This window comes from Acartia tonsa, chromosome 4 (genome assembly GCF_053477335.1).
Source record: "Acartia tonsa isolate MP-2025a chromosome 4, ASM5347733v1, whole genome shotgun sequence".
Taxonomy (NCBI): Eukaryota; Metazoa; Arthropoda; class Copepoda; order Calanoida; family Acartiidae; genus Acartia; species Acartia tonsa.
The window spans coordinates 10,431,201-10,447,896 of record NC_137263.1 but is presented as its reverse complement, the minus strand read 5'-3'; the positions used below and the strand labels follow the sequence as shown (position 1 = coordinate 10,447,896).

Genomic DNA, 16,696 nt, shown 5'->3' with positions numbered 1-16,696 from the left:
ATGAGCTATGTTGAAAAATGTGAGAAAAAGGTTGAAGTTTTCAGTAATTGGAACATTTTACCACGTAGCTCCTATACTATACTAGCACAGGAATGGTTTTTATATATTAAAAAACTATAGCTTATGACAATTCTAACGATATGCATAACATTTTTCTACTATTAAAACAAACCGCATAATTTGAATTTTAAAATTGTGCTTATTTTTTTAACAACCTTTAAATCAATAAATCCTCAAAAATAAGGCCTTTGGAAAAAATGGTTTTTAGCGCATAATTTGATGAAATAATCCTGTTTAGATATTTGAAATGTAAATGTCTCATAATAGGTTTTCCAAATATATAAAGCATTTTACATAATTTTATTTTCTATGCATAATTAAGTTTTTTTTAAATCACTTCTCTTGAATGACCCTGTAATACAAAAGTTTTTTTAAAAAATCATTTCTCTTGAATGACCCTGTAATACAAACACCATAAGATTTTTTTTGATGAAAATTACTCCATAACACATATTACTTATAAGCAATCAATCACAATAAATGGTTATTTGGCTTATAAACCAAATCATGAAATTCTTTGATAAATTACTTACAAGCAATCAATGAAAATGATTGCTTATTTGGCTTATATACCAAATCATGCAATTTTTTGATAAATTACTTATAAGCAATCAATGAGAATTATTGCTTACTTGGCTTATATACCAAATCATGAATTTTTTTCATAAATCACTTACAAGCAATCAATCACAATATATGCCTATTTGGCTTATATACCAAATCATGCAATTTTTTGATAAATCACTTATAAGCAATCAATCACAGTAAATGGTTATTTGGCTTATATACCAAATCATGCAATTTTTTCATAAATTACTTATAAGCAATCAATCACAATGAATGCTTATTTGGCTTATATACCAAATCATGCAATTTTTTCATAAATTACTTATAAGCAATCAATCACAATGAATGCTTATTTGGCTTATATACCAAATCATGCAATTTTTTGATAAATTACTTACAAGCAATCAATCACAATAAATGCTTATTTGGCTTATATACCAAATCATGCAATTTTTTGATAGATTACTTATAAGTAATCAATCACAATAAATGCTTATTTGGCTTATATACCAAATCATGCAATTTTTGATAAATTAATTATAAGCAATCAATCACATTTATTGCTTATTTGGCTTATATACTAAATCATCCAATTTTTTGATAAATTACTTACAAGCAATCAATCACAATAAATGCTTATTTGGCTTATAAACCAAATCATCCAATTTTTTGATAAATTACTTACAAGCAATCTATCACATTTGTTGCTTATTTGGCTTATATCAGCCAAATCTTCTCTTTTTTTCATAAACTGCTTACAGGAAGGAAGGGATTAATTATTACTCCTCCTTTTTTTTCTTCAGTTCAACTTATATAAGCCACTTTTACTGTAAATGACTGAGTATTTATTTACTCCACCCTCTTTTAACTCACAAGTAAGACCAAATTGTTGTTGAATGCTGATATAAGTAAGCAATTAGTATTTTTATGGCTTATCAGTAATTTACCACAAAAATGGCACAATGGCACATTTAAGTAAGTCAAAAAAAATGTTAATTGCTTACTTACACGTTTTGAGATTACTAGGGTTCCCTTTCAATTATTACTTTCATTATACCTGTAGTCTTACAATTAGATACAAATAAAATAAATAAAAAAAGAAGAGGGAAAAAAATATATAAAGCTTTTTAAGGAGTTAAATCAATCACGATACGAGTTATTTTCAACAAAAGTGAAAGCATGATCAAATAGAAATAATATCTATTTGATATAATCGCTATAATCGTTCCCCTTTCCTACTATTTCTCAACCATGAGGGAGCTATAACCCCCAAAACATCACTTTAACTCACTTTTATTGTAAAATCTCTAAAAATCTAGAGATAACTTACAATTTTTATTGGAACCGAACAGGTTTTAGGCTATTTTGTTAAAAAAAACATTACAAAATCTTCTGCCAGCCGACTCCTTTTTTTTAAGTCAAAATTTTTAAAGGTTATGTTAATTTCTTTTATAAAAATTTGGGTATAGTCCCTTTCGTGACAACACACCTTAAGGGGCGATTTTTCATATTTTTCACAGTGGCTTTTCTCCTATTTTTAGCCCCTGCGGGGGGCTCTAACCCTGTGGGGCAATCACCTAACCCAATATAACCTAACCTATAAAAAGCCATTTTAAAAATACGACGAATCGCCACTTAAGAGGCGTTGCCATGAAAGGGACTATTCCCAAAAATATTTATATCACAGTTAAAGTTAATATTTGAATTAGAGATATTTTGACACTAACAACAATGTTGAAACAAAGTTTGTCAATTTGGACAATTTTCAACAAACTATAATAATATTTGTTAGATTAGAATAATTTAGTCCAACCAAAAGACATGATACTCATAGACTAAATTAAATATGAAAAAAAAGTAAATAATCATTAGAAATTTTTTCCATTAAAACTTGTGCTGTTATTATATCAAAATAGGACATAAGTAATAATGTTAACATTGGACTGAATTAGATGAAACAGTATTGCTTAAAACTGACCATAATTTTGCTGTAATTATTATTCCAGAAATGTCGGTACTTTTTCAGCCATTAAAAAACTATTATAAGATATCATGATAGTGTATTTAAAGTAAAGCTTAAACTTTTTCACAAAAAACCTTAGTCCAATTTGGTTTCTTTTTTAATCAATTTATCCAGCCAGCGCCCGGATGCACAGCCTGCACTGTCCTATGCCCAATTACATAACAATCCATTCAAGTATCTAACTGTCCTGTGCACACCTGTCCTTTTCTTTCTACCTATTTATATTCCACTCTCACACTATATCATGCACACAAATTCAAATTATGGTCGTACAAACTTTCAACAACAAAAAAATAGCATTACCTTAGATACAAAAATATTATTATGCTTATTTAGGTTAAATGTTATAAGCTACAGGTGAAGCATTTTCTAAACTATGAGGTTGTAAAGCCTTTTTTTTTGTATCATCAATGTGTTTTATTTTGTTGTTTTGTAAGGAATGCTCGACTCCTACCATGTGCTGAAACAACTTTTTTTTGCAAATATAACGAATAGAACAGGTAAAATGCAAGTTCTGAATGTTCGGGTAAAATAATGATACAGGAAAAAGATTCTATTAAATCAATGCTATAATGTTACTTTTTGGTTTATTTTGATTTTACACAGTGTCTTAATTCAAAGCTTGAATAAATAAAAATATTTTGAATCTGTGTGCAAGTGTTTGGAGTGTTTTGGCGTGTGTGTGTTTGTTTATGTGTGTGCGTGTGTGTGTGTGTTTTAGTGTAAGGTGTGCATATGTGTTTGTGTGAAGTGTGCAAACACACACAATATTCATTGAATGTGCATCTCCTGATTTATATCGTCTTTCAGTTTGTTTAATCCCCTTCATTCAACTCTTCCTCTTAATTTCATATCCTTTCTCTCTCCTTTTTTCCCATTTTCAACCCAAATTACTCCCTCTCCCATCAAATCCCATATAGTAACACAAAAGTATGCACGCCATGAAGGCAAAGTATTATTTTTCCTATTAAACTATAATTTTTTTATAAAAAATTTGCACAAATTAACTTTTTTCAATGATCATCCATTTGCTCATATTACATTCAAAATATTAAATAAAAAATGGAAAATTAAGCACATAACATTTTGGCCACTTTTTGAAAACACAAAAATTGAGGACAGGATAAGAATTGAAATGGTTTGGCACATACAAATTTTTGCAGCTGAGAAAGTAATGAACACTTGAAGCACAAATCATAAACTTGTTTGCAAAATACATTTTTAAAAATATTTTTAATCCAAATTTGGGTTAATTTTATAATATTTGAGTATAAATCCGATATATTATATTTCGATTAGTGCCGCTGGATTAAAACCAGTTCATCTTAAGAATTTGTCGTATTGAATAATAGATGTTTTTTTTCCATGAAAACATTTCAGAAATTAATGCAATGATATTCTACATAAAATACGATGCGATACTCATATATTCTTTCACTTAAAAAAGAATTAAATTAATATTGTTTCCAAAACAATGACAAAACTTTTTACCGGTCCTTACCTGACTAAATAAATCAAAATTACCAAAAATCTATTATGGCTAATTTGTTTGGTGGGTTTTAAATATCATTAAAATTCTAGGTATTTGATAATTCTATTTTTTTGTCTGAAGCTTATGATCTCAATAACTACTGAACCGATTGAGATCTCTTTTTAAGGTATGATTCCTGTGATGGTTTTAGGCTGTTCTCTTTTCAGATTTAAGATATTTTAAAGCCAATCTCTACCTTTTCGATTAAAGGGCGGCTAGAGGTTGGTGACGCAGTTGCCAGTATAAGTATATTATAATAATAAAGTTATAAGATGCCTGTCTGTCTGTTTGTTTATTTGTTAGTCTATTTGTACCAAAGGATCTCGCTAACCGCTGAACCGATGTGGTTATCCTTTACAGGGTAGCTTTTCATAGGTCCTGGGAAGGTTTATAACTATTTTGGGGAAAAATTGGGTTATCGAATTCTAGGGGCGTATCCGCTAGTGTACATTATACTAAGCCGTTTCATATTTTTTACCAACAATGTTAAAATGCAAATCATTTCAAGAATAAAAGTACAGGAACAAATATAATTGCAGAAATAAAGTGCAATATAAAGGATTATATAAATAAAGTACAAATATGAATACATGTACATATTTTGATTTCTGAGGCTTCTGAATATATTGCATGTAACACAAATACATATATCTAAATATATATAACTTATTGTGTATAAAGTGGTTAATAAAATGGCAAATGGCATGGCGAAATAACATTTTAAAATAAGAAAATACATTTTGGACTTTTAAAAATATTTTATTCCTTATGATAACAATTCCATTAAAGAACTAACTTGATAAATAAGGCGGGCTTTTGGGTGTCATACGAGTTATAATAGAAAACATTTGTCATAATAGGATTTAGGTTATAGAAAAAATTACTTTTAAAATCATAAGGAGGTTGAAAAAAATACTTTTAAAATCATAAGGAGTTTGGGGATAATCTCCCAGAGGTCTTTTAACTTATTACTTAGGTAGGATCATTTTAAGGATTAGTAAATAGATTAGTTGTTAAGTGATTAAATCATGGCAATTGTTAAATTAGTATGATTTGGAAAATTTCGTTCATCCTTAAAAAAATATTATAATCTTAACAAAAACATTTATTAAACTACAAAAGACCAAAATTAATATATATTGTTGTTAATTTTTTAAGGCTGCATTTGTTTTTTGAGTAAAACTTAGTTCAACAATAATGCCTTAATAAGTAATTAAATGTTAATCATATAAATCGTCAAACAATGTAATTTATGATATGAAATGAAAATATTGAAACACCTGGAACATTAAATGTATCTATTTTAAACCAGGAATATTAAATGTACATATACATTTTCAACCTGAGGATTACATTTGTGCAAATGAGAAATTTTATATGATATGGCTGCAATTTTACGAAAAATGTTGTCATCATCATTTTAATTCTTTCTTTCTTGGTCAAAATTAACATAGCATTTTAACAATGCTATAATTTTCTTTATTATTAAGTGTAACTGCATATTAGAGTACACTAATACGATGGCCGACAATAATTTTTTTTGTGATTTAGACTGGTGGATAATATACAGGCAAAATAGTTACCTCAGATTAATTATATTCTCATATTTACTTTTGTATGAATTACAGATATCTTAAAGGTCCATCGCGGTTTAGTAGTTATAAAATAGTAAACTCCAGACAAAAAAAAATTTATATGATATTGACTGTTTTAAATAAACACAACATTTGATAAGACTTCTAGTGCAAATTTTAGATTTGGTTACCTTTCATTTCACAATTTAAATCTACAATGTCCATACATTTACAATTCAATATGAATTATTTAATTGTAGCACAGTTACTCTTGAATTTGTACACTCCGTCTGTCCGTTTCAAGCTCTTATTAGACTTTGGCAAATCAGGAATGTGTCGCCTGGGAAGCATCTCATAGTGCCTCATAAAAAATGACGTCATGCGATACAAATGACCAATGATAGGCCAGTATACATTTTACCATCGGTCAATTACATTGTATACTGACCATTTGTATTGTATGACGCCATTTTTAATTAGGTACTACACGCTGCTTCGTCGCCTAGAGAAATTTTAACTTATTCCTTAAATAAAGTAGATAATAAATTTTTAAAAACTTTATAATATTTTTTTGTGTTGATAACAATTACAACATGCTTTGTTCATTAAGTTGCAGGTGATTTTATTTTGATCATTGAAAATAGTGATATTTTTTTGTCAAATGATAATTTTTTGAAATAAGTTCATCAAATTTTAATACTTAGTTTTTGAAAACATTCAAATTTCTAAAAACAAATTTTTTTATATGTATTATTTATCTAAAAGCTATAACTCGTAATAGAACCTATATGCCATAAATTTAGCTGAGCAGTTATGCCCTAAGTATACCGCATAATTGCTTTATAATTTACACAAATATTCCTGCAGCCTTAAATTATGCTTAGAAAGAAAATTTATATTTTCAAAAAAAATAAAAATCTGGGTTTTTTTTAGAATTAAAAAGGTTTTATATACAGCAAAACATTTTTTGTTGGGATCAAAATGAAATAAAATTTCTGTCCCAACTTAGGGTTCTGAACTGTTTCAATTTTGTGTATCAAGAAAAGTACATTTGAACAAGAGCAATTATGAACATAAGTAGCGCATCAAAGAAAGTCAACAAACGCTAGGATGAAAATCAACTGCAAATTGTTTTTAAAAAGAAAAGAGAGTTAAGACCATAGATGAAGTAAAATAATTGTTAAATGCTATCATAAGGTTAAGAATGCATAAATATGAAAATTAAAACAATATTTTTTCAAATGTGGTGATTAAATTCAAATATGTTTTTTCAATCGTAAACGTAAGTGTGACAGTCTAATAATAAGTATCATACATTTATTCTATATTTTACGCAAATAAGTAGAGTTTACAATAAAAATAGGTGAATAATAGAAAAAAATACAATTATGACAACATCCATAAGTAGAAAAGCTCATAAACCATTTTTCTAATATAACAACACAGGTAAAATACAAAGTTTAGTTTAGTTGTGCATCAAAATTCAGCCAAGTATCTTTTGTAACAGTGGAGAAAAATATATTTCTTTAAGTTTGATGTCATAAAAAACAATTTAGAATCAAAGAAAACTATAGAGTTGATGCTCGATGCTCAGTGAATCAGATTTCTTGAACAATTTCAAGTTTCATTAGAGCATTACAGACAGACCGACGGTCCAAGTAGTTGTATATGCTGAATGAACATTAGTAAAGGAATCCTTACACAAAATTACAACCGTCTATATAAAATAATAGCAGAGAAAATCAAATTTCACTTTTTTCGGACTATTGGGACGAATTAACGGAAAGCATTATAGAATAGAACGTCATTGTGTAAATACAAAATACAATTTTATTTTTTATTAACTTTTTGCTACAATACCCTCTTTATTTGTGGCTTCGCCCGTAACGTAAGTTTTAATAAAATATTTCTAACCTGATAAACATCCAAAATATACGTTTACATTCTTTTTCAAGACTACACTAATTTCTGAAGATATAGGTTTATAGTAGTAATGCATACTGGATGATGTTAACGTAAATATTAACTAAATCAAAGCATCTTAATTGATATGATATATCGACACTAAAATAGTAAGTTAAGTGCTTTTATGTCATCAGGGTTCTATACAGTGGCGTGCGGAGGGTTTTTCCAGGGAGGTGGAACTCTTAATTTTAAGGGGGGTTTGCCCCCTCTCGCATTGCCCATGGTCTCATAGCTTTTAAAGACACTTAAGATATAAATACAACAATTTTTAAATCTTTAAAAATCAAACAAAGGGATTCTATTCTACTTATGAGAAGTTTTTTTTTATATACTTGATGTGTATTATATAAATGATATATAAGCAATAGTAAGTGATCTATATGAGAGTGGAATATGTATGTAAGTATGCATTACAGTTACACACACATACAAACATATATCTGAGATAATATCACATAAAACAGATAAGTAGAACATAAGGAATATATATTAAGGATGAATGGATGGTAACTACCAGGAGTCAATAATAAAAAGGGGAAATCAAAGGAATAAACATCAAATGGGGAAAGACTAGGAAAAGGCGTTTAGATATAATATATTTACTCTTCTTAATATACAAGAACTAAAGAAAGAAAACAGAGAAAGAAAGAATGAGAGAGAGAGAGAAAGGTATTACTATATATCTCATGTCCGAATTATAACCACTACATGTCAAAATATCACTACACTTTTTATTTTTTTAGTTTTTCAAGTCTTACCTAATTGTATAAAAAAAATATTTAGTTTTGTAAATAAAAATATATATAAATGCGGGAAATGGTATGAAAAAGTACATAATTGGAACATCTCATATCAATCCAAGAGAATGTCCTTGATCTTTAACGTGGTGAATACATCCTCTGGATGTTTTCTATACTATATAATATATGAAATATATATGAACATATCATTCTATACTATATACATATATATATATATCTATATGGATATATCATTCTCTTTTATTCTTATCTCTTCTGCTATGTTCCCTATTCTCTGCAGGCCTTTCTCTTCTCCATCATGAAGAAGGTCTGTCAGATCACAGCATCACCCCCCCCCCCCCTCTCAATGAGACACCCCCTGCACCCCTGAACATTATAACACACACTCTTTTATATCACATTCAGCCGCAACTTCCGCGATATGCCGTACACTAGTGTACACACACACAAAAAAAATAATTAAGATCAGCTGCATCAGATTATTTACTAATGTACAGCTCGTACCTTTCTAGATGGCCGTACTGCACAAGGATTACATGCTAGCGCGGTGTACGGGCTGCCAGCTGTCAGCATTATATTATGTATAGGATATTTTGTGTTTACAGGGGGTTAGCATACACTTTTAGTCATAATAATAATGATGAAAACTGTATGAGATTCTCCGCCGTGTCATCACTCTGCCTTCCAGCACTAATAGCCTGGCCTCACTAACTAACCTCTTCTCTTCCTCTCAAATATTTCTTCTCTCTCTCTCTCTCTAGTTTCACTCCACCCTTACCCTTTTTTCTTTCTCCTTATAGCATGATTATGTGTTTGTGTGTACCTCCATCTTTCCTTATATCTCTATCTCTCTTCCTCTTGTCAAGATATCGGAGGCTGTCCAACTCCGGAGAATTTAGAATCCTGAAGAGACATGGAATATGCTCTCTCACTGGTTGAGGGAGAGATGTACAGCTGTGAGGGCGGGGAGAGGGTAAAGAGGAGATTGGTAGCAGGGAATATGTTTATGGAATAGAAAAGGAATTTGGATCTGTCAACAAATTTTAATCAATTTCAATAAAAATTATAATATTTTTTTTTATTTTAAATAAATGGAATTTATAACAATCTTAATTATTGTTTGATAACACTAAAAAAATTTTACATTTTTGTTTGGACATAAACATTGATATAAACTTAAAGGGATGAAGAGGGGAAAAAGAAGGAAAGGAATAGACTAGGAAATATATATGCAGAGAAAAGGGGTACACACAAATAGTTTCACTTGTCAGAGAGAAAGGAACAAAATTAAGAAAGAAAATGATACACCAAGTTTTATATATAGAGGGAAAGAGAATTACACCAAGAATGAGAGAAATGAGTAAAATAAAAGGAGAGTTATAAATAAAGAGAAATGTAGAAAAAATTGGAGATATAATGTAAAAAGGGGGGGGGGAGACAGATTAAGAAAAGAAGAGGCTTTACAATGTGACAACTACACTTAACAAACTAAAACTCATGGTGCTCTAAACCTTCTCTTTTCTTAAAAACAAAATACCTAAACTCCTTCACTTTTTCTTACCTCTAATAACATATTTCCCCCCTTCTTTCCTATGATGTCCCCCTTCTATGGAATGGTTATCCTTTCCAGCTTTATAGAAATGAGCGCGTTGGCTGTTTTTTTTTCTTCTTACCTCTTGCATAATCTGAGTCATGGTAGAGACAATAAAAACTTGTTTTTGCCGTCGCAAAAATTGTTGGATAATAATAATAAAAATTTACAGTTTTCCTTTTTTTAATCGATAATTTGCACCAATTTTTGCAGTTAACTTTTCCTTGATAATTTTCTAGCAATTGTACAATATTTCATCTCGTTGTTAAAGAATGATAATTTATAAAATAAATACTAAATCTATAATTAAATCAAGAGGAATAAAGATAATTATAAATCTAAAAAATGAAATACAGAAAACAATGCACAATGAATTAGAAATCTATAGATATTAATTAATTACCAAAATAAATTTTGAACATGGAATCAAATCTCAAAAATATAAATAGTTATAATGAAATTACATAGTTACTTAGTTACAGACATATAGTGAGAGAAGCGAGGCTTTATAGAAAACTATTTACTTATAGTAAGCAAGTCATGCCTAAATGAATGTTAAGGCGTTGATGAGCCAGTTAATACTCGAATCAAAATATACTAATATCCTAGTATATAAAGTAGAAAGGTTTTCTTTGTCTGAAGCTTAAGATCTCAATAACCACTGAACTAATTTGGTTCTTTCATTTTTTAGCCCATCTCTGTCCCTTAAAATACAAAGTCCCTAGATGCTAGAGACGTAGCTACTTGTAAGTATATACATGAAGAAAGAAAAATAGCAAAATGTTGAACAGGTCTAGTGTTTATGTTTGTATCATTACTATTCTCTAGGTGACAGGTTAATGCAGACTACTATGCAGATCATATTAGAGAGAATAAATAGAGTAATATTATGTTACCTACTATAAGTAATATAGACATGATCATATTTTAGAGATCATATAGAGTAATAATATGTTACCTTCTATGGTTTATATACAAGATCATATTTTAGAGATCATATAGAGTAATAATATCATATCTTTGTGAGGTATACAGGGTTAAAAACAATTAAAGCTAACTTACAAGAAAAGCGTTTAAACACTCAAATGCCATCTAAAAGAACAACACTTTCAAAAGTGAAAATAGCGCACCTTTTTTTGGTCTTAATGGACATAAAAATGTGTTGACATAAACACATACAACTTTGCATTTCATATTTGGTAAAAATCGTTTTATTTATCCTATAATAAAAACTTATAAGGTCTGAAGCTAATGATCTCGTAAATGGCTGCTCCGAATTGGTTGTACTTTTAATTTAAGCTTTATAAATATTTTGCGGGTGGTTACAAGCTAATTTGCTAAGCCTCCGCCTCCCTGCCCTAGAGGTTAGGAGCAAAGCAATATTTCAATAAGATCTAAAGTTCTAAACCTATCTATTCGTAATTAACAGGAAAGCTTATTAATGGTTCTTGCCATGTTAGCAATTATTTAAATGGGAAGTATGTAAAATCTGCTGAGTGAAATAGATCTAAGAAAATAATAACCTATAACCTTCTCAAAAAAGATTTTTCTATTCTTTTTTTATCAAATAAAAAGAAAGGTGAGTAGAGTTCTTCACGCTAGGGACGAAGCCACTTGTCCTTATAAAAGTGTCAATTATCTGTAAAGTAACTTTGTAAAGAGAACTTTGTATTAAATGTTAATTGATTGGCACTAGTAACAAGTCATTCATCTTATCTTAACAAAACTTTTTATCTTAGCAGTTTTTATTTCTCTCACCTTACACAACCTTTTATTAATATCATATGGATTGGAAATAGTTGTGACAGGAGCGTGCATGAGGGGGGAGTAGAAGGTTGGGGACACCCTTAATACCCCTTTATGAACACCGACAATTACTGTGCACTCGATTGAGAAATATATTGAGTGACATTTTTTCTTATAGGTTATTTACTAAATCCCCTAAAAATTGGTATTGTTGATTTATTATCTAAAATTTCAACCGTTTAACTTAAATAGCAGCAGAGAAAATCACCTTTCCCCATAAATGCCTGATGCCCTGAAGGAATGACAGACTGAGAGATATTTCGAATTTTAGAGTAGCTTTGCTACTAAAAAGAACATTTGTAAGAAAAATACTAAATATAATTTTACAATTAATCTTTAAAATCTGCAAAATAAATGTTCGGTCAGTCATACAGATGCAATGGCTTACTCTTATGTGCTTCTAAAAGTGGTTAATTTCGAAATTATAACAATTATAGATTCAATCGAACTATAATTAAAACTACCGATCTATGTAATTCTTGACTTAATTAAGCAGTTTTACTTAAAAGAAAAAAAACTTACTCTTAGATATACTCCTTCAATAGCGATAATTGTAATAAACTATTTCTCTTACATTTTTATTATTTTTAAGCTTTAGGGATATCTATCCGGTTAGTATTAAAAAAAAGGGCTCGGCAGCCGCAGCCACAGTTACTAACAGCCGCGCGGTTTTAAATACAACCCAAGATCCTCTGTTACAGACAGACGGACGGACTGAACATAATATTATAAAAGCTGCGCTATAAAAAATATATTGTTATAGATGTAAATATTTATACATAAGTGATAATACTACAACACAATGCGCAATATCGATTCTTTTCATAGGCAAAGCTTTTCTATAATCAGGGCCTGTAGGTCAGTACATCAGAACGGGGGGTGTAGTTAATTTAAAAAAAAAAAAATTGACATACATGGTTGTTTTTTTAAAAAGATTTGGACAGTTTTAGTGGCAATTTTACTCTTACAAAAACGTCTGTAAGTACATTTTAAGTCACGCACTTCTTATACTAGTTTGATGCGAAAAAAGTCTAGAGATTATTCTGGAATCTTTAGGGATAAGACAATGAACAATAAATTCATGTACAATGTACATTCCCATTATAAAAAAGACACGAAATAATCCTTTCTGTAGATCAAAATTATTGGTTCAAAAGTATAGACACTACTGCAACCAACTAATTAAAATCTTTAAAGGGGACCAAAGTTTTAAAGCCAACTAAGAAGATAACGTGGTCATACAACTTTGGGTACTCCATGGATTTTTTTAGGATTCTTGGTGGGGTTATGATTATATTTAATTTGACAATATATGGAGCATAGCTCCTCTATTGTTAAATCACATAGTATAATGTATTAAAAAACTGTCAATTAATAAAAATCATCAGATTTTAAGGTGTTCTTAAAAACTTGTACTAAATAATGAGTTTTAGAATTTATTTAAATAGTAGCCACTATTTAATTGTTTTTGATTTCTAATTTTTTTAGCTTCGCTTTAACGGATGTTTTCATGCTAGTGATATTCTTCACAACAAAAGAAAGCACAAATAGTGCAAAAAATTAGATTTTGTATTTTTTTATATAGAAAAATTTACATTTTAATATTTCCTTTGTGGAAAGCGAAGCTATCAGAATTAGCCAATATTACTATTCAGAGTATTTTTAAAAAGGATAATTTTATTCATAAGTAAAAAAGCAACGGTCTGAATTAAAAGTAATAACAGTTTTTAAAAATTTAAAAAGACAAAAATAATTTATGAAATGTAACCAATCTGTACATTAAAATTTTAAAATCCTTTAACAAACAAGGAAACAATAATTTTCTCAATTTACCCTAACGCTTAATGTAAATATAATAAAGTAACAGGATGTTTGTCTGTCTGTACAAAGAATCTCGATTACCGCTGAACCGACTGGGTTCTCCTTAACAGGTTAGCTTCTCATAGGTCCCGGGAATGGTTACAACTATTTTGGGGGAGAAAAAAATTACCCACCCTAAAATATTTTTTTTTCTTTTAAAATTTAAAACTTAATAAATTGGGTTATCAAATTTGACTCTCCCCTCCTCAAGTGCCCCTAGAGGCCTCTAGGGGCGTAGCCGCTAGTGTAAATATATTATATATGCAGTGCAGCAGTGTAATATAGATTAAATGTATTTCCAGTATGGCTTCGAAATAGCATCGTATTACAGAAATTTTCTTCGACATTTGAAATAAAAATCATAAGATTATTACCAGTTTTGTTAGTCTTAACAAAACTGGTTTTAATCTTATAATTTCCCATCATAATATCATCGGAAAGCTGTCTATAATACGATGCGATAAATAACTGATATAGCTGAAGTCAAATAATAACGGTTGCATTTGCCATGGATCATATAGACAAACAAAGTAAATCATAACAAATTCATAAGAACAAATTTTACCTTTCAAAAAAATTGTTACATCATCTTTTATTTTTTTAAATATTAAGCCTTTTTCACAATTATAAGCATACACTCTAAACTCTCGATATCTAACTATTTCACTATATTTTTGTTTTGTGTTGGTTTTCCAAATAAAACTGATCCATGGTTTTGCTTTCTTCATGCTTTCAAACCATAGCGTACTCAGGGCGGATGTGTGGAGAATTTTTCATGTAGAGGGGGTAAAATATCATGATAATAAAATATGATTTTAACTTTTTGACTGTTAGGGAATCACATAACATTTATTTGGTTTTAGAACGAAAGAAACATTTAAAAAAATAAGATTTTGAATATTTCTTAATATTTTGTAATGTATAGTATAAATGTATGTGTTACTCCCCCTAGTTTAAATTACGTAGTGTGTCTTATTTTAACATCCGGTGAGTAATTTCCCGTAGACGCAACAGGTATTGCAAGAGGTGGTTGGTAGTGGGGGGGGGGGGGGGGGTAGGATAGGGGTTAAAGTTCTTTTAAAAGGAAAACTAGAGTTATTGTAGACTAAACCCAACCACTTTTACCCTTTTTATAACTTTTATTTCTACATTAATTCAATCTTTTATGATGCGTTTAAGAAACGGTTCTTCATGTTCGCCTGTTGAATTCAAAACATTAAAAGGTAAAAATTACCTGCCAAAAATCCTAGTACATTTTAAAATAAATCATTTAATCTTATAATTTCATGGCATATACCGCCAAATACTGTTATTTTTTTCCTTTAAATTGTTAAAAAGGCTTATTAATGCGCTTCATACAGTTACCTCACTTGATTTGACAAATTAACAAATCTATTGTCTAAATAGGAAGTCCCCCCTTAAGATTAGGGGCTATAGGGACTTAAAGGTTGGTTTTGGTATGAAACCTATGGTAAGGGGAGGAGGGGAAGGGGTCAAAAGTAGGGAAAGGAGGAAGCCAAAATTGTCCGATTTAAAATGAGATTAATACCACTTCAATTTTATTGCAATCAAAAGTTCAAACCAAAGTCAATTTAATTTAATATTTGTAGATCGATTATGTAATACTTCTGGCAAACTCACGCGGGATTGCTTAAATTTCACATAATAGCTATGACATAGGTTAGGATAAGTTTACGTTAAGCTTTATCTACAGTTACGATTAAGATCATCCCCATGTAGTAGTTGGGCAACTGCAAGGCTCAACCTCTCCGTTTGGGCACAGAGCTGCCTTTAAGGTAGTTTTTGGGAGGAATTCCCAAACTATTATAAATAACATAGCCATTTGAATTCAGATCTTGCTTAGGTGTCGACACTTATAGAAACAAGACCGAAAACGGCCATAGATGCATAGATTAAATCTTAAATTTATAATATGAAATTCTAGGAATCGATCTAGCACCACAAAGAATAAGCAAATCTTAATGAACGAACGGACATTTCAAATTTTTGAGTAGCTTCGCTACTAAAAAACTTTTATACTAATGAACGTTTAAAATTTTATCATGAAATGTTTTATTCAATCATTAAAAAAACACTAAAATTTAGGTATGTCCAAATGTCCATTTTTCTCTCTTTTTTTCATTTAATTTTCTCTATTTCTTATTGTCTCTTTTTATCTATTTCTCAATTTTCCCTCTTCCTTCATCTGGCTTTCTTTTTATTTATCTCTCTCTCTCTATTTTTTCTTTCTATCTCTTTCTTCTTTCTTTATTTCTATCCCTCTCTCTCTCTCTCATATGAGAAAACATGGATTACAACATATCGTGTTTCAAATGGACGTATAAATTTTCTGGAATTAGTTATAGAGTTGCAACAGTTTAAATTTTTTTGTTTCTGGATAGCTCGTGCAAAGTTTGAAAACGATAGGACGATTCTAACACGGTAAATTATAATAAGTTATGAACATATGAATAAAAAAAACTTTGATGTTGTCATGTTGCAAGTCATTGTTTAAATTTCCCCTTTATCAACCCCACTCCCTTCTCTACCTCCTAAACTTTCCCCAACCCCTTCTATCAGGTGGTAAAAAATATCAGTGGTGTCAAACAAAACAGCAAAGAATTTTTAGATTCATATTTTTAATGAAAAAATAAGTGAATTTTTCACAAGAGTATTTTGTATTGATATTTTATAATGGATTTTTTTTGCTTTTTATAAATTATAAAATCTAAAATTTAAGGTAAAAGATGGGAGAGGATAGGATGCCCCTCAACACTTATTCTGTTTTAAATGGAAGGAATATTTTTTCAAAGCCAAGTAAGGTGATCTCTCTATCTCTATGGATGATCATTGAGTAGAAAATATATGAAAGACAAACTGACATACAAACTTTAGTGTTGTGGATGATTATTGCTAAGTTAAAATATAAAAATCTACTGTTTTTGTATGAAATTGACA

The 16,696-nt window shown here is 29.6% G+C and overlaps 1 protein-coding gene across 3 annotated transcripts in view; it reads right to left on the bottom strand.

Annotated features, from left to right (window-relative positions):
• The window catches only part of LOC145316013 (UPF0047 protein YjbQ), a 52,757-nt gene extending 38,293 nt beyond the window's left edge, over positions 1–14,464 (bottom strand). The window contains exon 1 of one of the 3 annotated variants that reach the window (XM_080156276.1): positions 14,304–14,464. The gene's annotated coding sequence lies outside the window, so the exon portion shown is untranslated. Of the gene's footprint in view, positions 1–7,669; positions 7,726–8,985; positions 9,972–14,303 lie in introns of those variants that run through there. The other 2 variants (XM_080156274.1, XM_080156275.1) reach the window with 2 other exon arrangements.
• Positions 14,465–16,696: the final 2,232 nt, after the last annotated feature.